Source organism: Phacochoerus africanus, chromosome 6, assembly GCF_016906955.1.
Source record: "Phacochoerus africanus isolate WHEZ1 chromosome 6, ROS_Pafr_v1, whole genome shotgun sequence".
Lineage (NCBI taxonomy): Eukaryota > Metazoa > Chordata > Mammalia > Artiodactyla > Suidae > Phacochoerus > Phacochoerus africanus.
In genome coordinates this window covers 110,408,281-110,432,573 of record NC_062549.1, presented here as the reverse complement: position 1 = coordinate 110,432,573, position 24,293 = coordinate 110,408,281, and the positions used below count along the sequence as shown (strand labels likewise).

Here is a 24,293-nt window from a genome sequence, read left to right as displayed (position 1 = left end):
GCTGCCCCTGGGCCGTTCCTCAGCCCTGCCCCTCACTCCTGTCCCCCCCTCCCTAATCCCTGCGGGCGTCTCCCCTTTCTAAGCAGCTCCTGGGCTCAGCCTTCTTGTCCTCCACCCCTTCTGCTCGCCGCTGTTTCTGTGGCTCCATCTGCCTTTCTTCTGTTTGCTTTGTGGTTTGTCTCCATCTGTGTTTCCTCCCCTGGAAGGTCAGCCAGGCATTATGAAGGTACAATAATAACTCAATAACTTGCCCGGGGAGTGATGTGGGCAGACGCAAAAGGTACCCTCTTCGTGAGGCTTTGGCACAGCCCCCAGGCAGTGGTTGCAGATTAGCCAAAGCCCAGAGCACCTCCCTTGCCAGCTGTCAACATCAGCCAGCATCTCCTGGCCCCTTCCTCCCCTTGACCTGTTAGGTCTGCAGAGGCAGCTCTGCCCGCCTACTTGTGCAAGCAGGGAGTTCAGCCCACCCGTGGGGAGTCACGTGTGGTCACGAATCTTGGTACAGTGGGGTCTTTCCTGACAGTTGGGGTGACAGAGCCCACATTTACAAGTTTTTATAAATACACACTGAATTTATAAATTCAGTGTCTTTATGGGTCAGACACTGCTAGGTCCTGGGGGCATGGCCTGCCGCATGTGGCCTTACAAAAGAGGAGAGGCACTACTAGACAGGGGATGCTTGAGGCTCGAGGAGCAGGCTGCTCAAGGCAGCCCCAAGCCAGCAGCTGGACATTTCGCTTTTTTTTTTTTTTCTTTTTCTTTGGCCGCCCTGAGGCATACGGTGTTCCCAGGCCAGGGATCAGATCTGACCTGCAGTTGCGACCTATGCCACAGCTAAAGTAATGCCAGATCCTTTAACCTGCTCTTCTGGGTCAGGGATCGAACCTGTGTCCTGGTGCTGCAGAGATGCCACTGATTGTGCCACAACGGGAGCTCTTGGATATTTGGCTTTTATGCTACGGAGTTCATGCCTTCTGTGTATCAAGGTCCAGGAGTCCAAGGCCAAGGGCTCCAGGCACCCAAATGTTCGTAGCCCTGTCCCAGAGTTCCCTACCCCACCCCCCTCTTCCCCTCCTGCAGACTCCATGCTGGTTTCCCAGGGACACGATCGCACGTATAGTTGTTTGCAAGGGGGGTTGGGACCCACCACTGACCAGCATTCTCTCTGTTCATGTTTCTTCCTGTCCCTCAAGTCATAAAACCCACTCATTCCCGCTAATCTCCCCCCTAATTGTGGCGCTTGTTGTCTGATTGCATGCTGATTACACAACTCCATTTTCTCATGCTAATTACATAATGAAGAAAAGCAATTGCCTAGGAAAAATTATAAAAATTTCCAAGCTGCAAATATGATTTGAGGGTGCAGCAAGGTGCCTCCACGGTCCCCCTAGGGAGAGCAATGGAGACCCCAACACAGGGGCAGGGGTCAGCCGTGAGCCCTGGGACACTGCTAATTCCGAAGCGTCTGTCCTCACGGCCCACTAGGACACAGGACTCTCTAGACTAAGAAGCCTGATTGGAGAGCGACCAAGCAGCTCTCGCCCTCAAAGCCTTTATCACAGAGGTGCCAGCCTGCAAGTGGCCACTAGCTTTGGGGAGATGGAGCCTGAGCTGTGGCTCTCACCTGCTTAAGCAGCCCAGGCCCAACATCTGTTTCCCAGAGGCTGCCAGTGTCCAGGGCAGATGAGTCTGAGGAGGGCAGGCTGGAGGCAGGTGGCTGCTTCTCATCTTCCTCCATGCTCAGGGCTCTGGCCCCTGCCCCTTTGCTCAGCTGTTGCAGAGCCTGAGATTGCAAGCCACCGCCCTCCCCATTCCACGACTTCATCTCCTGCAGAAGGGAACGCCAACCCTGGCCCCCAGGAAGCCTTCCTAGAGTAGTTCTGCTCCCAGCGTCTCCCATCCCCGGATCCTGTCCATCGCACAGTTTGTCCACAATAAGGTCCTCCCCTGGAGAGTCTGGAAACTCCCACATGGCCACGGAGATACCTCATCCATCCTCTGCTCCCTCAGCACAGACAGCGCCCTGCCATCATGCAGCCCACAGGGCCCCCGCACACTGTATGCACATTTGCAAATTCTATCTTATTTCAAATCCGCCAAGGGAGTTGGCTATTGAAAGCATACTATAGAAGATCCTTTGGTAAAGACTGGAATCACTTTGAGATTTATTTTTTATGTAATTTCAGATTTTCATCTCTCCATGGGAAAAGGAGAGGCTGCAGGCAGGTTCACAGCCTTCCGCAGCCTGCCGCACTGGACCCTGAATCCTCCTGCATGGCTCAGTGTGTTGAAATTTTAACTTCTTCCTTCAACAGACGTCATGTGAGGCCCCTGATGTACCAGGCTCTGTGCCCTGGAGGCGGGGATACGAAGACAGATGAGACGCATTCCCTGCTTCTTGGAGTCAGTGATGGAGACCCAGACACGTGCAGGTGCCTCAACACAGGTACCGTTCAAGGGGAGTAATGGTTGCACAGAGGGAGGTGGGATTACCTCCCCCCAGGACTGGGGAAAGCAGGGAAGGCTTCACGGAGGAGGAAGTTTTTCACTAGCATTTTGAAGGGTGAGTTGAAGAGTTCAAATGAAATAGGCAGGAAGAGGGAATGACAGGTGGGTGTGGCGGGCACGGAGGGTGCAAAGTGGGGACTGCTGGGTGGAAGCAGGGCCAGGTTGAGATGCCCTTGGATGCCAGGCTGAGGAGCTGCTTCTGAGTCCAAGAGTAAATGGATGAAGCTTGCTGGTGTCACTCGGAGGAGTGGCTCTTTGGCCGTGGCAGGAATGGAGTTGAGGGGGCGGGGCTGGAATGAGGCAATGCACTGAGTGTTCCGAGCCACAGGCTGGAGGAAGGGGAGAGTCTGAGCTGGGCTGTGGGTCAGTGGAGATGCAGAGGAGGGGTGGATTTTGGAGGCGTTTTCAAGGAAGAACAGAAATAATATGAGGGCTCATTTAGTCCAGGAGGGGAGAGGAGGAGGGAAGCGGGGGAGGGGCAGCTGATTGGGCAGCAGCACCCTGGGCGGTGAGAAAAGACAGGATTCCTGAATTTGCACTTTGTTTCTTTTCTTTTTTTTTTTTGCTTTTTAGGGCTGTACTCACGGCATATGGAGGTTCCCAGGCTAGGGGCTGAATCAGAGCTACATCTGCTGGCCTACACCACAGCCACAGCAACACAGGATCCAAGCCGCATCTGTGACCTACACCACGGCTCACAGCAATACCAGATCCTTAATCTACTGAGGCAGGCCAGGCATCGAACCCGCAACCTCATGGTTCCTAGTCGGATTCATTTCCACTGCACCACGACGGGAACTCCTGCATTTTGTTTCTTTATGGGTTAGAATCTGCGTCACCTGCTGAGGGTGAGAACATGAGGGTAGGAGGAGCGGGGTGGAGGGCCAGCTGAGTTTGCGGCATCCTGGGTGTTTTCTTCTGCTGCCCGAGGCTGCCAGGGCCAGAAGAGGGATGAAGATCGGAGTGCCGGGGGCCGGGGGCGGGGGGGGGATCGGGCTTGCGTGCTGTGAGAGGCAAAAGTCCAGGGATGTCGGCAGTGGTATCAATCAAGGCTGGAGGGAAAGGAAGGAAAGGAGGAGGGCGAGGGGAGGGGAGGAGAGGACCTGGTGCTTGCTGAGCGCAGCCATGGGGCGGGGAGAATTGGGCAAGGCGAGGGCACCCCTGACCGGATCCGCCCTCCAGCTCTGGGGTGTCTGCCAGGCCTTCACGCTCGCTAGTTTCCAAAATGAAATGATTACCTTCCTCATGGGCTTAAAGGTGCCAGCACATACAAAGGGCTTGGCCCAGGAGGCCTTCAAGGTGAACTGAAAACTGCCGAGGCCACAGAAGTTGCTAGCACGGCAGCGGCCCCATCAGATTCCTTTCTTATTGGCCTTGGAGCCCCAGGCGCCAGCATCATGCCTGGCACGCAGAGGACGCTGAGCAGATGTTGAGGAGGCTGGACCCAGTAGCGGTGAAGGCATGAGCTATCTGGCCTGCTGGCCGTGCCATGAAGCCCAGCTCCATTGCCTCCTCTGGCAGATGAAGGGAAGGACAGGACCTGCCTCCGAGGTTGGGAGCATTCACTCAGGCTGTGCTGGTGCAGCAGACGCTGCTGGTGGCCCAGCCCCAGCCCCGCAGGTCTCCCTTTCCTTAAGAAGGGAAAGCTGTGGCTGCCAGCACCTGCAGGTCTCTGCCACTGGTCTTCTCTGGTCACCGGCATGTGCTCAGCATGCAGTCAGACCACAAGTGCTGTGGAGTTAGTACCCCACTGACCTCAAGCACAGGGATCCAGCTTCGTTGCTTCCCTGGAGGCATGGCAGGTATATTCCTTGCAGCCTCCCAGAGTGGCTCCCAGCTCTGGGACTGAGGGCTACCAGCTGAGCACAGAGGCAGTCTGCTCATTGGCACGGTGTGGGCTGCCCTCCCTCGTCTAGTTTCCTTGCCCGCCTGCTGGTGCCTCCTGGGGTCACCTCCCAACCAAATATATGCACGGGGATCCCTATCTCCGGGTCTGTGTCTGGGAAACCCAATCCAGGAGAGCATGTCGAGTGCATGACAGAAGGAAGACACTTGATAAATGGGAGCAGAAGGTATCTTCTGTGATGTGATCTCTCCTTGGGGACAGGTCCTGGCAAAGAGGGTACCCAGGACACAGTGCTGAAGTGTCGACATGGACATGTTCCCTTCTGCAGCTCTGTTCTTTGGGCCCTCCTCTTCCTCTTCCCGCTCTCCTTTCTCCCAGTCCTCTGTCGTCTCTCCTGGTCCCCCTTTCCTCCTGTTCTCTCCTTCTTTCTGCTCTCAAGGTGGAAGGATGCTCTGTGTCCAAAATGCCCCTCTAACTTCCCTCAAGTCCACTCTGGAAGTTTCACTCTGGAAATGAGCCAATCAGCAGGCAGCATTGTGACATCACCACGCATCAGCCAATGGCTGCCCTCCAGGGCTGGGCCCTTGGCCTCCTGGGACCACCGCCCTCCATTGATAAGGAGAAGCCACCTTCTCCTACAGAGCCCCCAACCCTCAGGGCAGCTGTCAGAGCATGGATCCCTCCTGATTCCGCTCTCGGCCTGATGTTCCTCACGGTCAAGCAGCTCCTGGGCCGGAGATGCAGCCTAAAGGTGTCAGGGCAAGAGAGTGTGGCCATGCTGAAGAAGCTGGTGTCAGAGCGGCTGCAGGTGCCCGAGGAGCAGCAGCACTTGCTCTTCCGCGGCCAGCTTTTGGCAGATGATAAGCGCCTCTCCGACTACTGCATCGGGCCCAATTCCTCCATCAATGTCATCATGAGGCCCTTGGAGAAGACAGAGCCAAAGGAGGCCCACCAGTCCCAGCCCCTGTGGCACCATCTGGGCCAGGTCCTAGCCAAACACTTCAGGCCCCCGGATGCCCAGGCTGTGCTGCAGCTGCTGAGACAGGAGCACGAGGAGCGCCTGCAGAGGATAAGCCTGGGGCACCTGGAGCAGCTGGCACAGTATCTCCTGACCAAGGAGCCGCTAGTGGAGCCCAATGGGGAGAGGGAGCCTGAGGCTCAGAGCTCCCAAAACAAGGAGGAGGAGGTGGTAGAGGAGGAAGAGGAGGAGGAGGTTGATCAGTAAACCGACCATCCTACTCATTTGCACACTCGAATTCGCCCAGCCTCATCCTTAAGTGTTCCCTGGTGACTCCCCACTAGATCCTGCTGATGTAGCTGCATCTTCACCCCTCTTTGAAATTTCAAAGCAGGCGTTCCTGTCATGACTTAGGGGTAACAAACCCGACTAGTATCCATGGGGACCCGGGTTCGATCCCTGCCCTCGCTCAGTGGGTTAAGGACTGGGCATTGCCTGTGAGCTTTCAGCTCAGATCTTGGTGTTGCACCTGTGGCGAGCAGATGTAGCTCTGATTTGACCCCTAGCCTGGAACTTCCATATGCTGTGGGTGCAGCCCCAAAGTGTCCCCCCCCAAAAACAAAAACAATAGAAAAAGAAATTTCAAAGCAGCTGGATGGATTCTGGTCCCCTCTGCCCTCTCTCGGGCCTGTGGTTTCCCCTCTGAAAAGCAGAATGTTTCTATCTGCATCCCCTAGAAGGCGTTCTGATCACCCCAGGGGCAGCCTGAATGGGCCGTCAATGGCTGCCTCCCATCATAGGCTGGGCACTGCCTCCTGGGGTGGGCAGCTTTGCCCCCAGCAGCTCAGGCTGTCAGCCCACCTCCAGACTCTGAGTCTCCATGGCTCTAGACAGGCCCGCTTTCTCCTGGGGAACAGAAAGGCAGACCATGTGAGTGCACTTCTGTCCCCGTGGCACCCACCCTCAGCCCCCCGACATCCAAGGGGAGAGGGACGCTGGCCTCCGCCCACTGGGTGAGGCTGTCCCTGCTGTCTGCCTGCTTGTGCTTCCACAGCTCAAGGGACAGGGACAGCGGAGGTAGGAGTGAGGGGGTAAGCACCTACTGTGTGCCAGGCCGGGAGCTCTCAGGGAGACACACACAGACCAGGAAGAGCAGGAAGCTGATAGGCAGAAAAGGTGGTTTGCATTATCACATGTGAACTCCCCCTGCGCCACTCCCTGCCCCAAGTCTCACCAATCACCAGATCTCATTGAGTCCCCCTTTCCTGCCCAGCACGGCCCAGGCTCCCTGGGAGGAAAAATGGTACCAGCCGGACCCTTGCCCTCACAGATCGTGCAGCCTAGATGGAGAGAGTGGGCATACATGTGACAAGTAAAACAGCACCACAAAACCGGAGCACAGCCCGTATGACTGAAGTGCCCAGGTGCCAGTCACCAGCTCGAGGGACCCTGGGCTTAGTGTGGAACGGCCAGTCTCCACAGACTACAGGAAAACCAGGCCTCCTCCTCTAGTTTCTTTCTTTGTTTTTCTTTTTTGGGGCCACATTGGCTGCATATGGAAGTTCCCAGGTTGGGGTGGAATCCTAGCCAAAGTTGTAGCAACGCCAGATCCTTAACCCACTGAACCACAGCAGGAACTCTGCTCTCCTCTATTCTTGATGTGTGTCCCTTGCCAAGGGCTGAGGATCCCCCTGAGGATCCCCCTGTGTGTGAGAGGGGCAGGGAGCTCACTGAGAGCCTGGTTCCCCCAAATCCCACAAGAGCTGTAACCGCAGTTGTAGGTGATGGAGAGAGAGGGAAGGGGATGGAGGCATAGTCTGGAAGGGCATAGCAGGGCCCAGTTCCCCGGGAAGCATCCTGCCCTCAGCTTATGGGGCCCAGCATCCTTATGGGCCCAGCCTCCCTATGGGCCCAGCATCCTTATGGGGCCCAGCGTCCTTATGGGGCCCAGCATCCTATTGATTGGGGCACAGTATAGCAGTATAGTTGTTTGTGAGGATAAGATAGTGACAATTGTGTAATTGAGGGCAGTGTCTTCTAGGGGCGAGGACAGCGGCAGGGAGAGACCCCTGAAACCGTGTCTCTGCCTCTGTGAGGCAGTTGTCTTATAGCGGTTGTCCCCCGTCCCAGAGCAAGAGACACCCCACTCTGTATGGCCCTCTCCTTCACCAGTGCCCCAGCTCCGGCCCCTGCCAGCTTAATGGAGAGGAAATTCGGGGCCTGGGGACATGAATGGCCTCTCCCGGGGCACCGCACCCTCAGTATCGGTGGCTGTGGGCAGCCAGCACCCACAGGGGAGTCCTTGCCCCCTGGTTCCTGTCCGGGTCTCACTCCTGCTCCCAGGTCCCCCATCCTCTGGAGGAGAGACCTCCTGATGGCTCTGTGTGTGTTTGTGCTGGGGCTGTGCCGTTTATCAAGGGGGTACTGGCTCCCCAAATGCAAAGAGAATAGTTTACGTTAGGGGAACTAGTAGCCCAGTTCCCAGGAAATCTGTGAGTGATAAAAATAAGTGGGCCGTTATATTCCTTTTGCTGAGAAACTCTGGCACAAGGGCGGGGAAGAGAAGCCTTTGTTTTCTCCTTGCTAGTGGGAGTGTCAGCGCTGCTGGGAGCAGCCATCGCCACTGCTTGTCCCCAGGGCTGCAGGGGAGGGCAACTCGAAGCCCAAAATGGGAGGAAGGAGAGTTGTCCCACCCTTCTGAGCCCATGATTGCTGTCCCTGCCCTTCCCGAGGGGCCCCTGCTCCAGCCTCTCCCCCACAAAGCTGAGCCTGGGACAGGACACACTACCCCTTGGACCCAAACAAGAAGTCACTTCCTGTTGTCACCTCTCATTTTACTCAGGGCTGCGTTTCTCACTGGGGCGGGGGGTGGGGGTGGGGTCTCAGGCTTTGTCCTCTGATGATAGACTTTTAGGTATTAGGGAGTGTGGGGAGCCTGGAGGCTGAGCATCCCCTCATACTCCGGGGATGGGTTAGAATCCTGTCCTGTGCCTAGCTCCTGGGCTGCCTGCCTGGAGCGCCTTTCCTGTCCCAGCTTCCCCTTATTTCCAAGGGGGAGTTTAAACTGTGCAGGCAAACCAGCTGCAGGCTCCCTGTCCCCTCCTCTGCCATCACCCTTTGAGGGATGGGGGGACAGGAGGGCACTCTTTTTAAACCTCAGCCTTGGGCGTGTGGCTCATGAAAGGACACACAGGGCCCTACAGGTAGCTACTTTGCTCAAATAGGAGGCATCTCAGGACGGCCCCCGCATCTAGGTTTCCTGCTTTGTGTTCTGACCCACAGAGAAATCTGGCTTTTCCTCCTGGCCCCTTCCTGCATCACTGCAGGCCGACCCCCCCGGCCCTCATTCCTTGGTAAAATCCATCTTTCTGGTGGAAACACCCACAGCACCCTGGTTTGTGTGCTATTTCCAAAGTCCTTTAACCTTCCATGAGTAAAGATTGCTGGTGGTCCTACTATGTGTCAGGCTTTGTGTTAGGGACTTAGGCTGGTCAACAAGGAGCCCTGTCTCCTGAGAAGGTGGTTTGGAGAGACGTGTGCCCCCTGCTGTCCCTCATTGCATGGTGCAGCAGAGGGGCTCCGGGAAGTCCTGCCGCAGCCCAGGCTTGAGATGTGTGGGTGTGTAGGTAGCTCACCACATGGTTTTTACCCATAGCCCTGAATGATGGGGCGGGGAATGGCCTGTCAGGGTGAAAATTCTTGTAGATGTTGGAGAAGGAGGGGGCTACACTGTTCCAAGGACTTCGGAGACCCCGGGTGCCTGAGGCTATAGTTAGAAGCAAGTCACAGCCCCTGCACACATTCAGAGGAGGGGATCTCGCAAAAGCCTGAGCACCAGTGAAGGATAGGAAAGGGGGGCAGTTGAAGGGCGCCTGAGGGACTTTTCCTGACACCCAGGGGTCCACTTGTCACACTTGGAGAACTGTTGCTTGGCTCAGTACACCCCTCATCTGACCTGGCTGGGGACCTCATGACAGCCAGTGCACACCTGCAAACACGCAGACTTCCTCCCAACACCTCCCTCCCATGGGGTGGGGTCTACAGCAGCAGAGCCAGGTTTGCAGAAATAAGCTTCAGGCTCTGTGCCACTTGCGGTGTCTGGGTCCACCTCTGGCCTTTGGGGGTTCAGGCTCCTGGAGCTCAGGCAGCCCAGCCAGAAGATCCCACACAGCAAATGCAAGGATTGAAAGGGAAGGCTTTGCGGAGCTGAGCCCAGGAAGTACCAGGGCTGCAGGAAGAGGTGGCCTGGACCAACTCTGCTCTGTTCAAGTGATGCCTCGTAGTCAGGACCCTGGTGTCACAGGACACGTAGGGACATGAAGCTGGGCATGTGGTGCACACAGCTGTGCTGGGTGGCAGTTGGGCTTTGCAAGGGGGCCATACATGTACGTGAGCATCAACTCACATCTGAGGACAGGGGCCCCTTCTCTGTATGCACTCTCCTAGGTGGCAAGCTGGCTTCATCTTAGCCCCGGGGATCACCCTGCCTGTGCTCTGAGCTGGGCCTGGGTGGCTGCCAGCCTGTGGCAGAGGAGTGACTGGAGGACAAGCTGCCCTGTGTTTGGGTCCTTCTGCCCGGTTGTTCAGGCGGAAGGCTGAGGCGAGAAAGCTGCAAAGCCAGGTCCTGAACCCCCAGAGCAGATGACATTCCTGCCAGCTGGCTACCCCCTCCTCCCCTCTCGGGTCACTCCCCCCTCTCCCTGTCCTTCCTGCTTTTCTTCCTGGCCCTCTTCTCCAGCCTTTCCCTCCTGTTCTCTCCAGCGCGTTTGGGGGCGATTTGGGTCTTGTGTAGACATCTGGGCGCCTCCTTTGAGCCCGTTCTCTCTCTAATCCTCATGTTTCTCTCTCCACCCGCCCCGATCACCTTCTCTCCCCCCAGTCATCTCATCTGTAGTTGCCCTTCTGTTAGAGTGACCATACCATCGCGTCTCCCTGTCCCCCTGGGATCCTGTCTCTTGTATTCTTTTTTTTTTTTTTGTCTTTTTGCTATTTCTTGGGCCGCTCCCGCGGCATATGGAGGTTCCCAGGCTAGGGGTCCAATCGGAGCTGTAGCCACCGGCCTACGCCAGAGCCACAGCAATGCGGGATCCGAGCCACATCTGCAACCTACACCACAGCTCACAGCAACGCCGGATCGTTAACCCACTAAGAAAGGGTAGGGACCGAACCTTCAACCTCATGGTTCCTAGTCAGATTCGTTAACCACTGCACCACGACGGGAACTCCGTGTCTCTTGTATTCTTATATCTACCAACTCACCCAGTAGGCAGGCAGGGACAGGGGCCCAGAACCCACTGCCTTTGACAGTGTCCCCGCCCTCCGTGCCACCTGTGCACACAGGCAATGATACGGATTCCCAGGCACATCTGCCCAGCCCGGTGCAGATGTGCCTGTGATGGAAAATGACCCCATTGCATGCACGCATCTTTTTTGTGGATATAAACCCCCAAAACAGATGCCCACGCAGAGAAGGGGCACAAGTGTCTGTGCACACAGTCTCGGCATGAACAGCTTTGCTCACAGGTGGACGTGCTGCCAGGAAGGTGGGACCGCCCAGGCAGGCACTCCGGCCGCATGGGCCAAGCATGGGCACTGCAGCAGCAGGCTGGGGCTGGGTGTCTGCGCTTCCTCTCGCAGCTCTGGCCAGGCCGGCCCAGCGGCACTGGGCACCCTCATCCTCTTGGCTCAGCTCCTGTGGGCCCTCCTGCCTCCCCCCTGGGTGGGGGGCTCCCTGGCTCCCCTGGGCTCCAAGGCTATAAACCCACTTCTGGAAAGGACTGTAACCCAAGGAGCCAGCAGAAAGCCCCAGCCCCCAGCTCCTCCCTCCCTGCCCTCAGCCACCTCCGACAACGCTTCCCATCACAGTGATTTAAGGGCTCCCCGGCAGCCTTTAGCGGTTCCCCCTGCCCCCTGGAGAAGGGTGATAAATCTGGGGCAACTACTGTCGGTCGCTGGCCATAAACCCGTCATGCCCGCGGCAGTGGGGCGAGGCCTGCCCGTGAGGCCTGGCCGAGGCGACCTTGTCAGCGCTGCCCTTGGAGAGGACCCGGGGCACCCAGCCTGGGACATTCTTCCTGAGCCTCAGACCCCAGGATCAAAGCTGCTGTCCATCAGAAAGGGCAAAGGGGGGGGCCCTTGGAGCCCCCCCCCCCCCCCCCCGCTCCTCCTCTCATCAGACAACCTCGGGCCACCGTAGCTAAACTCGAAAATGACCGAGTGTTGGAAAAAGCCTGAGTCCCCTTGGGGTCCCTGAGTCCCCTTCCACTTGATTTCCCTGGTCAACTCCACATGCCCCCCTGCCCCACACACACACGCACTGGAACAGGGACTCCGAAGAGGTGGGCGACACAGTTGGGGTGACCGAGAAGGCTCTGGCCTGGATGGCTGCCTTTCCTGCCCGCTGCTGCCCCTTGCTCAGGGCAGCCTGGCTGAAAGGAGAGGAGCAGTGGGCGCTCAGATCCAGGGCTGACATCAAGGGGGGTTGGTCGCTGGCACCACCAGGCAGAGACGTTCGAGGAGGTTGCACATTCATCTTGAGGAAAGTGAGGTGTCTCTCTCTGGCCTCTGCCTTGTTTCCTGGGGCCTCCATAGCCCCAGATGCCCCCTGGTCTGTGCTGGGAGCCTGGCAGCCATGAGGAGAGGGAGGTGGGATGCTGAGAGGGAGCCGAGCGAGACCTGGGATCCGAGGACTTGGGGCTGAGTCTTGAGATGGTCCTTGGCTGGGCGGCTCTGGCTGCTTGGTCTGACTCTCACGGGCTCATCTGTTGAGTGCCTCCTCGTGGGGTAGTTCGGAGCAGCCAGTGTGTGTGAAAGTGTTTTATAAACTTTAAAGTGCTGTGTAGAACGAGGCTAATTCTCCCCAGCCCCAACGCCCTTGGTTTCTATTGCCGTCAGCAGAATGCACTCTGACCAGTTCAGACCTAAAGGGATTTGTGGCAAAGAAGCGGGGTGGCTTACAGGATTTCTGGGAGGGCCAAGGGACCAGGCTTCACACTTAGCTGGGAGCACTGCAGCCAAGAGAGTCACCCAGACTGCCACCCTGCCTGCAACTGGGCTCCCAGGGTTCCACGGGTGAGGACCCAGAGTCCCCATCATGACTGTCTCTGGGGACTCTGATGCCTCCGGCCCCACCCTGAAGAGCTGCCTCCTACCTGGCTCACCTCCACCTACAAGTCCCATGTAACTGGTCTGCCTGGGAGAGGCCAGGTAGTGATGAAACCCTGGCTGAAAGAGTTAAAATGGAGATTTTAACTTTCCCACAAGCTAGCTGGGGATCGGTCTGTGGAAAATTTTATAGAACAATGACCCAATTTCTTCAAAAGGAAGAAAACCAAAGAGGCAGGGAAATTTATAGACCAAAAAAACCTTAAGAGATATAGCAACTAATTGCAATAGATAGAGTTATTTGGATTCAGATTTAAATCAACTGCTAAAAAACAAGGAGTTCCTGTTCTGGCGCAGCAGAAACGAACCTGACTAGTATCCATGAGGACACAGGTACGATCCCTGACCTCGCTCAGTGGGTTCAGGATCCGGTGTTGCTGTGAGCTGTGGCGTAGATCAAACACAAGGCTCGGATCCTATGCTGCTGTGGCTGTAGTGTAGCCCAGCAGCTTAGCTCTGATTTGACCCCTAGCTTGGGAACGTCCATATGCCTTGGTTGCAGACCTAAAAAGCAAAAAATAAACAAACAAAAAAACCAAAAAAACCCCAAAACCCAAAACAAACAAAAAACCCAAAAGGCCAGACAATGGGGAAATATCGACTGGATATTTGATGGTATTAAGGAATTAGTGTTAATTTTTTAAATGTGAGATAATATGGGGGTGGGGGGATGGACTGGGGATTTGGGATTGGCATATGCACACTGAGAGGTATGAAATGATTGGCCACCAGGGACCTGCCATAGCACAGGGATCTCTACCCAATATTCTGTGACAATCTACATGGGAAAAGAATCTGAAAAAGAATGATTGTGTGGGAGTTCCCATCATGGCGCAGCAGAAACAAATCCAACTAGGAACCATGAGGTTGCAGGTTCGATCCCTGGCCTCCACTCAGCGGATTAAGGATCCTGCCTTGCTGTGGCTGTGGTGTAGGTCAGCAGCTGTAGCTCCGAGCTATAGCTCCTAGCCTGGGAACCTCCATATACTGCTGGTGTGGCCCTAAAAAGCAAAAATATTAAAAAAAAGGATGGGTGTACATGTACAACTGAATCACTTTGTTGCACAGCAGAAATTATCATGTTATAAATCAACTACACTTCAAAAAATAAAATGGTAGATAATTGTGGTTATTTTTTAAAAACCACCTTTTAGATAATAGTGATTATATTTTTATTTTTTTAATTTATTTTTTATTTTTAAATTTTTGTCTTTTTGCCATTTCTAGGGAGGCTCCCATGGCATATGGAGTTTCCCAGGCTAGGGGTCCAATCAGAGCTGTAGCCCCCAGCCTACACCACAGCTCACAGCAACGCCGGATCCTTAACCCACTGAGCAAGGCCAGGGATCGAACCCGAAACCTTATGGTTCCTCGTCGGATTCGTTAACCACTGTGCCACGACAGGAACTCTATGATTATATTTTTAAAAGTCACCTTTTAGAGAAGCATGCAGAAGTCCTTCTGGATGAAATGTTATATTAAATTTGCTTCAGAAGACCCCAGTGAATTGGGAGGAAGTTCCAACAGTGACAATGATAGGATGCAGCTGACTGTAGACACGAGGTACATGGGAGTCGATCAAACAGCTCTATTTTTGTGTTGGTTTGAAATCTTTCGTGATACAGGTCATTGTGAAGGGCTACTTCAGCAGCTGCTAAGTTGCCGTAGTCTTGCCTCCCACAGACACCTTATCGTGGGGACCTCAGAGTGAGGGCAGTAGCTGTTTCATCGTGATCTGCCGTCCACCCCTAAAGCCCCATGTTCTGATGCTAACCTGCTTTCTGTTGTGTTTGGAAACCAGTCCCAGATTCTCATATCCTTGAGGGCTTCTTGCCTGGAATCTCTTCCAATACCAGTCTGGGAACGCAGATTCCACTCTGGCTGATGTAAGCAGAAAGGAATTTATTAGAGGATATTGGGTAGTTTATAGAACCTTGGAGAGGGGCAAGGCATCACAGAGCCAGGAGGACTTTCCCAGCATCCCACGGGGCTGATCTGGCAGAGACACTGCTCTGCTGCCCTCAACTCAGGGAGGAGGTTCTGGAAACTTGCCACAGCTCACCCAAGAGGCTTCATCTCCCCCGCTCCCAGCTGCTGCCTCATGCTTCTTTCTTTCTTTCTTTCTTTTTTTTTTTTGTCTTTTGTCTTTTTAGGACCGCACCCACACAGCATATGGAGGTTCCCAGGCTATCGGTCCAATTGGACCTGAAGCCGCTGGCCTACACCACAGCCACAGCACAGGGGATCTGAGCCGCGTCTGCAACCTACACCAAGCTTACAGCAATGCTGGATCCTTAACCCACTGAGCGAGGCAAGGGATCGAACCCACATCCTCATGGATGCTAGTCGGGTTTGTTATCTGCTGAGCCACAACGGAAACTCCCCTCCCGCTTCTTTCTATCCCCATGCCTCCCTCCCTCCACTCCACCAAGTCCCATGTAGGAATTTTCTTGGTGGCACTCTGTCATATGTGGGCCCTAGCTGCAAAGGAGTCTGGGAAGTGTAGTTCTCTGCTTTCCAGCATCTTTAGCAGAGAAAAGCAAGCTCTCTGTCTTTCTGTCTTGATCTCTAAGAGAATTTCTTGCTTGATCCTCCAGCTCCCAGCACAGTGAGCTAACATTGACATTGGCCCATCTTTTGTTTGGGGCGGCCGAGGCTGAGGTTGCGAAGCCCAGGTGAGGCTAATGCTGGACCTTTAGAGAGCTGTCATTTGGACCCAGCTTTTCTACCTGGACCTGGTTGTCCTGAGCAATACTCGGGCTGACAGCCTTCAGGAGAAGCCACTGCAGAGGTCGGTGCTCTGGGCCTGCAGGCAGAGTAGAGGGCTCTCAGGGCACCAGCGGAAACCCTGGTGGCCATCCCCCAGGGTCCCCTGGGCCTTGTTAGAGGCATCGTTAAGGACACTGGAAGATGCCGTCCCAAGGGAAGTGCTGAGTAAGGAGGCACAGGCAAGCGAGGAGCTGACTCCCTTCCTCTGCATGCAGCCTCCAGCACCTAAGCCCCTCCTACCCAGCCGGCAGTGAGCCCTCTGCCCATGTGGGGAAACTGAGGTGGGCAGGTCCTCACCGGCAGCTAGAGTGGCAGCTCTCTGATTGTCCGTTCTGGCATCTTGGGAAATGAAAACCCCTCATAGACTAATCCCTCCTCTGGGTGTTTAAGTTGCATAGTTATCTTGTGACTGTAACTTTTTGAAACAATTTTATTATAGTTGATTTACAGTGTTCTGACAATTTTTGCTGCACAGCAAAGTGACCCGGTTATACACATACATCCATTCTTTTTCTCATAAGATCTTCCATCATGTTCCATCACAAGCGGAGTATGACTTTCTATAGTTGGCTTATCGCTTCTGGCTGTCTACAGAAATCAGAGACTGGCTTCTTTCCACTTCCTCTAATCTGCGCAGACCTCTTCCTAAGCGACTCAATACATATTATTCGAGGGCCTACTATGTGCCCCACCATCCCCACCCCCACCCTGCAAGGACCACCATCAAGGGAAGCACTTGCTGGGGGCAGTGGGAACAAAGACAGTTCCGTGGAAAGGAAGTGTCCCCGACCACATCAGGGCTTGGCCAGAGGCGCGGGGGCAGGGCGGCTGTGGGGGAGGGGGGCCCGGGACCCACACTCCTGGTCCCTGCTTGGTGGCTGTCAGTTCTCAGGGGCACTGGCTGCTCTCAGGAATGGGGGTGGTTGCAGGTGCTCTGGCCCCTGAATGAGTCACTGGGGACTCCCGGGGACCTCTGGACAGATATCCTAGAGGCCAGCAGCCCCTGCTGTTTGGAGCCTCTAAAGAGCCGGATCTATGTCCCTCCGCCTCTGCCTATGTCTCCGGCTGGGGAGAGCAGCTCATTTTTCACGGTGCCGCGTGACTTTCCAGACTATATTTTCAGCCTGGGTTTGACGTCAGTCTCTCCCTAGGTCTCTAAGGATCGGCTTTGTACATTTCCAGGCTGTCAGGGCCGGAGGCTCCCCATCCCCTTGGGCCCCTCGCGCCATCGCCGTCCCCGCTGCCACCTCCGGCCCCGCTGCCACCTCCGGCCGCCAGCGCTCCCTGGGCAACGGCAGGTGGGGCTCCCGGGGGCCTCTGGGAGGCCTGAGGCTGTGGAAGCAGGGAGGGCAGTTGATGGAGCGCTGGTCTGGAGAGAAGGCTAGGTGGGCTGGTCCCCGAGGTGATGGGCTGTCCAGTGGGGAGTGGGGGGGGGGGTGGCAGAGGCAGCCAGGCTGGCGGAGATGCGAGGCTGCACGTTTGTTTCTAGGCTGCTTATCTGCAGACGCTCCCTGGAACAGGCTCTGTCCCAGGGCCTAAAAAGAGGGGAGGGCAGATGAGAGAAGGGAGAGTGGGCGGAGGGGAAGGTGGAGGAGGAGGGTCAGGTGAGGGGGTAGTGGCAGAGGCAGAAAACCGGAATAATAGCACAATCACACGTCACAGGGCACCACGCATGGCTTTTCCGTTTCTTGACCTCAGTTAATCCTCAAAATAACTTTGCTGTGGCTATTGTTCCCTTTTCACAGATGGAAAAACCACAGCAGAGAGACTGTTCCTGGCTCACAGTGCCCAAAATGCAGACCAGCTCAGCCCTCGGCTTTCCTTTCAGAGTTGAAGGGGCACACACACTCCGCCCTCAGGGCTGAGCGCCTCCGCAGGCCTGAACCACACATCAGTGGCCCCCAAATACTGATCACAACTTGTGTTCTGGGGTGTCTCCATCTCCATCCTATCTTTGAACCCAGACTAGGGCTCTCTCTGTGCCAGGCACCCCAGACACAGTCGAGAGACTTCCGTTTCAGTTTCTTTCCTGACACCTCCTTCCTGTGTGATTTCAGGATAATCACTTAACCTCTCTGGGCCTAGATTGCCTCATGGTCTTGTACCCAATAAGTTTAGCATGTCCTGGACTGGATGCTTCTTCTCTCCAGTCCCCCACACCTGGGGCCCAGACCCCCTGCGGCTCCTTGTCCCCAGTGCTCTCTGGTTGACGTGGCCCTCAGCCAACCCACACCAGAACCTCTGGCCCTCCTTCCCTCCACGTGCACACGATCACTGTGCCTGCTGACTGCCTCTAAATACCCCGAGGGTTGCTCTGCTCCCCGCCTGGTGATGCTAGCTCTTTTTAATTTTTTTAGGGCTGTACCCGAAGCATATGGAAGTTTCCCAGGCTAGGGGTTGAATTGGAGCTGCAGCCTCCAGCCTGTGCCACAGCCACAGCCACAGCTACACCAGATCCAAGCCTCGTCTGTGACATACAGCTCATCCTTTACCTACTGAGCAAGGCCAGGGATTGAACCTAAGTCCTCATGGATACTAGTCAGGTTCATGACTGCTGAGCCACAATGGGAACTCCTTTTTTTTTTTTTTTTTTTTTTTTTTGCTTTGTAGGGCATATGGAAGTTCCCAGGCTAGGGGTCAAATCGGAGCTGCAGCTGCCGGCCACACCCACAGCAAGAAAGGATCTGTGCTGTGTCCGTGACCTACCCCACAGGTCACGGCAATGCTGAATCCCTGATGCACTGAGCAAGGCCAGGGATGGAACCCACATCCTCATGGATGCTAGTTGGATTCATTTCTGCTGGGCCACAATGGAAACTCCAACTAGTTCTTTTTCTTAAGAGCCTTTCTTCCTGCCTTGAAAAGTACCACGCGATGTGAAAATGTGGGTGTCACTGTGATACAACTCTATCTCCCTTTTCTGCCAGTCACAGAACCCCACCCCCATCCCAGGGCCTAGGGCTTCAAAACAGCTTCTGACTGTCACCCAGTTTCCACAACAGGGCCCCAGGGGTGGCAGTATGTCGCAGTGGTTAAGAAGGTGGGCTTTGGACTCCAACCTCAATTCTGCCACCAATGAGCTGTGTGACCTGGGCCAGTTACTTAACCTCTCTGTGCTGCTGTTGCCTCACCTGTAAAATGGGAATGATGCGAGATACTAAAACCTTGTTAAAGGAATAGCCTTGTTATTGTTAAGTGAATTTCTACACACAAAATACTTAGAATGGTGCCTGGCAAAAACAAGCACTCAACCAATATTAACTTTCCGAATTATTGCCTGGCATATAATAACCCCTCGATAATCTCTGCTTCCAGTTTTGTTCCCTCCCATACATTCTCCACTCAGTGACCAAAGGGCTTTCTCTGTCACTCCATGCAGGCTTGCCAAGTAAAATACAAGATGCCCAGTTTAAATTTGAACAGATGTCTGGTATTTGCTAAATCTGGCCACTCTGCTCCCATGCTTAAAATTTTTCCCGCTTCCCCATGACCTTACATAAGATCTAAGCTTTTTAGCATGACATTCACGTTCTGTGTGATTCAGACCCCTGCCCTCTGCATTTAATCTCATCTCCCTATTTCTTCCCACCCCCAGCCCCCTCGTCTTATGCTCCAGCTGTCTCCAACTGCTTTCTTGGAATCCCAGAGAATGGATCTTAGCATTTTGGAGCTACGATGAGCTGTTTGTCACATTTTTAGTTGAGGAAGTTAGGGCCCAGAGAGGTTAAAGACCTGCTGAAAGTCACACAGCTCGAAGGGAGGCTCACATCATCCCCCATGGTTTTGCTAGGACCTCAAACCTTGCTTCTGGAGTTCCCATTGTGACTCAGTGGGTTAAGAAACCGACATAGTGTCCGTGAGGGTGTGGGTTTGATCCGTGGCCTTGCTCAGTTAAGGATGCAGCGTGGCTTGCAGCCACATTGTAGGTTGCAGATGTGGCTCCGATCCGGTGTTGGCTTGGCTGTGGTATAGGCCTCAGCTGCAGCTCTGATTCAACCCCGAGCCCGGAAACTTCCATATGCTGCAGGTACATCTGCAAAAAAGAAAAAAAAAATCATTGGTTCGGAAACACTGAAATCCACTCAGGTCAGAGGAGGACCCTTTTGAAACAACGAACATATTTGGTTTAAAAATCCTGGCCTCAGAGGACCAGCCATGTGCTTCTCCTAGGGTTTAGGGGTGAGGAAGCCTGGATCTTCCAGCCTGGACCAGTTCCCAGGGGCCAGCCTAAGCAAGCTGTGGTGCCTGAGAGGTTCTGTGCAGCAGAGAGCTTACCTGGAAGTGCTCTGGGCTCAGGTAAGGGGGTCCCCGGGGAATAGGAGACGTGTGTCTGAGACCCAGGGCTGAGGGAGCAAGGCCCAATTTGCAGCCAGAATGGAAACTTATCTCTCCAAGTCCAGGCAGCTGAGAGTGAGGGCTGGGGGTTGTAAAATGGGCAGAATGATCCTGGCTGCGAATCTTCCTGCCCAAAAGCCTGTGGTGGCCTCAGGGACCACAGAGTAGAGGCCATCAGCACGGGACTGGGGGACACGTTTCCCGTAGGCCTCCAGGGGCAGGTCTCAGCACTCTGCTGTCACCGCCCGGCATCAGACTTAAAGTGGACCGGCTTCCCAGCCAGATCCCTGGAGGCCCTGGCTCTGTTACAGCCTCTCGATGAAAATATCTCCGCTCAGTGCTAAGAACTTGATCTCAGTAATTGACTTGTATAATGTCCAAAGACTGTGCATATAACCAGCTCAAAGCGATGCATCATCTTTAGCAAAGAGATTTATCATGGAATCTGCGGCAGCTTCTCACTTGTCTGGAGCAGAAATAGGAACAACTCTCCTTGCCAGGAATCATCCTTTGTCTTCAAAGCAAATTTCTCCATGGTTGGAGGCTTCCTGGGCCCAGGCTGAGGCCGGTGGCCAACTTCCTGGCCAAGGTCCCAGTGTCCCAGTGTCTCCAGCTCAAGAATCTCAGCCATAGGCAGCAGGAACAAGGAAGAAAGTGGAACCCTGGGTTTAGGAGCCCTGAGTTCTAGGAGTGACTCTGCCACCGCTTGACTTGTGACCTTGGGCAGGTCACTTAGCACCTCACGCTTTTACTGCTCCATCTGGAAAATGGAATTTGTGATTCCTGCTTAACCATTACACAGCAGTAATGGAAGAATTGTCCATCGCCTGCTTTGCAGGGAGACAGTGTGGAATCATGTTTCAGAGCCTGGGTTTTGGGATCTGGGTCAGGTCCCAGCTCTGATGCTGGCTTATGTCACATTGGGTAAGTTTCTCAACCTCCTGAAGCTTTGGTTTTGTAAAGCGGGGATGCTAAAAGTATCTACTCCGTGGTTGTGTTGTCAGGAGGAGAAAGAAAGAACGCACAGGAGCCCTCGGGATGGTGTGGGTGCCAGGCGTGCACTCAAGGACTAGCCGGTGCTCTCATCTCAACCCAGCCACCTGGGGCACCAGGCTGCATGAGGGGCCATGGTGGTCCTTATAAGACAGACCCATCCCCCCATGTCACATCATCTCATTGAGCCGCTCACCACTGTGGGTAAGCAAACGGATTTGGAAAGATTAAGGACTCCCACAAGATCACCCAACCCGACAGCGGCAAAGATGACCATTAAACCCATTTCTAGCTTTTTCTGCCACACCACCCTGGCTTGGAATATAGTCAGAGAGAGCAAAGATGGTCAAATAAGAGCGCGATTAACAGTGAGGATGCAGAAGCTGTGAAATCTCCCACCTTCGCCACGCATTAGCTGTGTGGCCACGGACAAGTGACTTGCCCTCTCTGAGCCTCAGGCGTGTTAGCTTCCCTGAGTGGTTACTGGTGTTCCATCACAATAGCTCTTACTGTCTGCCATTAAGGGCAGGCTGCCTGTGTGCTGACGGATGGTACGATGGCCAGTCCTCAGTGCAGGCAGACTCTATCCAAGGAGCATCCTGTGGGCTGAAGGTGATTAGGCAGGACAGCAGGGTGACATTGAAGTGCAGCTTTGAAGGACAGAAACGCTGTGACGAGCAGAGCCAAGAGGGAGGACCTTCTAGGCAGAGGAGATGGTGCAAGGGGGAGGGGGGGTGACACTCAGGAGGATGCTGGGACCCGTGAGCATGGCAGCTGGGAACCCACAGGGGGCTACTTCCATTCATCCACCCATGACAGAGGCAACTTCCTTTTCACGTCCCTTGCGGAGTTCCTGTCTTGGCTCAGTGGTAACGAACCCGACTGGTATCCATGAGGACTTGGGTTCAATCCTTGGTCTTGCTCAGTGGGTTGAGGATCCGGCATTGCCGTGAGCTGTGGTGTAGGTCCCAGACATGGCTCAGATCTGGCGTGGCTGTGGCTGTGGTATAGGCCAGCGGCTCCGGCTCCAATTCAATCCCTCGCCTGGGAAGCTCCATATGTTGAGGGTGCGACCCTAAAAAAAAAAAAAGAGACAGGAGTTCCCATCGTGGCGCAGTGGTTAACGAATCCGACTAGGAACCATGAGGTTGCGGGTTCGGTCCCTGCCCTTACTCAGTGGGTTAACGATCTGGCGTTGCCGTGAGCTGTGGTGTAAGTGGCAGATGCGGCTCAGCTCCTGCGTTGCTGTGGCTCTGGCGAAGGCCGGAGGCTACACCTCCGATTCGACTCCTAGCCTGGGAACCTCCATATGCCGCAGGAGCGGCCCAAAGAAATAACAAAAAGACAAAAAAAAAGAGAGAGAGACAAAAAAAAATTGAAAAAATAAAATAAAATCACTTTCTATGAGCTAGACACTTGATAATACTCTCTTTAATTTTCACAACTGTTCTTCAAAGTAGGTAATGTTATCCCCTTTCACAGAGAAGCAGCTGAGGCCCAGAGAGTCTAAACAAGCTCCCCCAGGGGGTCCCAAGTGAGTGACAGAGCCAGGACCCAGAGTCCAGTCTGTCTCCCCAGGATGCTCTGACTGCCCCGCTGTGCTCACTTCCAACCAGCACCGAAGGAATACCTGCCTCGGAACCAGCTGCTGCCAGCCAGGGGAGAGTTTTCTAGAAAAGGGTTGGGCATTGTGTCTGGACTCTAGCAGCTGGTGGCCTTGGTAAAGTCAACACACAAAGCACAGCTGCTCAGCTGGTAGGGAAGCACAGAGGAAGCCGGGCCTGCAGGGCACGGCCACCCCTATCAGAGTATCTGCTCTCACCCTGTGAGCTGGGGGGCGGGTTATGGTCAGACCACTGTTAGGCTGGCAGGATGGGGACAGGCGGGGACTCTGTCCTCAGAGACTACACAGGTGAAGAGCGAGGGACACGGAGACTTGTCCCAGGTCATCCTGGCTGGTACCAGCCTCCAGCCTGGTGGATTTAAACCTCTGTGGCGCCTGCTGGACACATGTCCCAAGGCTGGGTAGTGACAGCGCCCATGGCTGACAATGACAGATGCAGCCCTGGGATGGTGCCTCTATTTGTTGTCTGTCTCCTTCAGGAATACTTCAGTGCGAGAGTTTCTTTGTCTCCTCTGAATCCGCCTCCTCCTGGATGCTCCGTGGCTGACGGCTTAAGCCCACGTGATTGAACCATGTGAATCAGGTCTGCGGTTGGCAGCACCCTATCCCCAGACTTGGCCAGCGTTTCTTCCTCAGCCCACCTCGGTCAGAGCACTGTCTCCCTCCCCAGATCCTGTCCCGGCACCCAGTATCCCCTGAGAATGCCCCTCCCCATCTGCCCGCCACGTCCTCCAGGAAGCCTCCCCAGATTTCTGAGACCCACTGTCCTTCCAGACCCTGACAACCCTGGACACAGCTGTTGGTGGAAAAAAATTCTCTTCTGTACGCTATGCGTGTGTACCTATGCAGGGCAGCTCTGTGAGGACAGGAAGAGTTCTTTCCTGCCTTTTCATCCCACCCCAGCACTGAGCAAGGAAGGGCACAGGACTTGGTGATGTTTGAGAGATTTAGCCGGATGGGGGCAGATCTAGGACATTCTGCTCAAAAATGATTTCCATAGATTTCAGTGCATGGCGTCTGGCTTTGCTCGACACTGCAGGATTTCTCTTGATTTATTAGCCACTCTTTCCACATCTGTCAGCCAAGGGGCCAGGGCCAAGTCGGCACCGAATAAATAAGCTGTTTTCCCCTCCCTCGAAGGACCTGTGACTCCAGCCAAGTGGGATAACCTGGGAGCCAAGATGCTGAAACCCCACTCACCAGAGTCACGTGTCTCTGTGCCTCGCTCCCCCTCCCCCACCCCCGCAGCCTCCAGCCCAGAGGGAGTCCCCATGAGATGGGGAGGAATCTGCTAAGGACATGCACCCTGATTTTTGCCCTAGTTTTCAGCTAACTTGCGGCATGACCTTGGACGAGTCCCTTGACCTTTGCGGGCCTGGTTTCCTTCCCCTGGCAGCAAGGGGATTGTAACAGTCCCAAAGGACTGTGAAGGTGCCTCCCAGCTCTGAACTTTTGCTTCTCTGACTCAGAGGCAAAAATGTCTATTGCTTCTTGAATAAAAATGTTCCTGCCCTGACAGCCAGCCTGGGGGAGATCAATAATTCCATCAGAGCATCCTCACGGTAAGGCTGGAGCTCTGCAATCTCCCCCAAGCCTGACGCTTTATCTTTATTCCTTGTCCACCCCCAATCTCCCTCTCTTCAGCCCTCCCTGCAGCCCCCTTCACCTCCCCACCCCCAATCCAGGATGCGGCAACCTGCCATGAATGAAGAGTGGCTGGTCACATGACCTGGTCACCATGGAGATGGATCCCCCGCAGACTGAGGTAGGCATCAAAGTCACATGAGAACCCGGAAAACTGGCTGAGGTATTTATAGAAGCAGGCTGGTGCTTTTATGGCAATGGGTCTATATTTGACTCTGGTTCTGAAAGCTTCCTGCTGGCTCTGGGGTGGGGCAGGTTTGGCACCTGGTTCTCCCTCCCCAGGTCTGGGGGGGAGATAGCCCCCTCCCTTCCTGTTGTCTCCTGGCACATGGCCTTCCCTCTTCCACTCCCAGCCGACACTGCTCCTACTAGAGCAGACCCCTCCCTTCTGTTTACAGTGAACAAAGCTTCCTGCCCGGCTGGGAGTTTGGGGCCCCAGGATGCTGGGTACC

The 24,293-nt window shown here is 54.8% G+C and overlaps 1 protein-coding gene across 1 annotated transcript in view; it reads left to right on the top strand.

Moving 5' to 3' along the window:
- Window positions 1–24,293, top strand: part of SLC6A17 (solute carrier family 6 member 17) — a 113,825-nt gene that overhangs the window by 26,012 nt on the left and 63,520 nt on the right. Inside the window, exon 3 of the mRNA XM_047785076.1 lies at window positions 2,316–2,446. The gene's annotated coding sequence lies outside the window, so the exon portion shown is untranslated. The remainder of the gene's footprint in view (window positions 1–2,315; window positions 2,447–24,293) is intronic.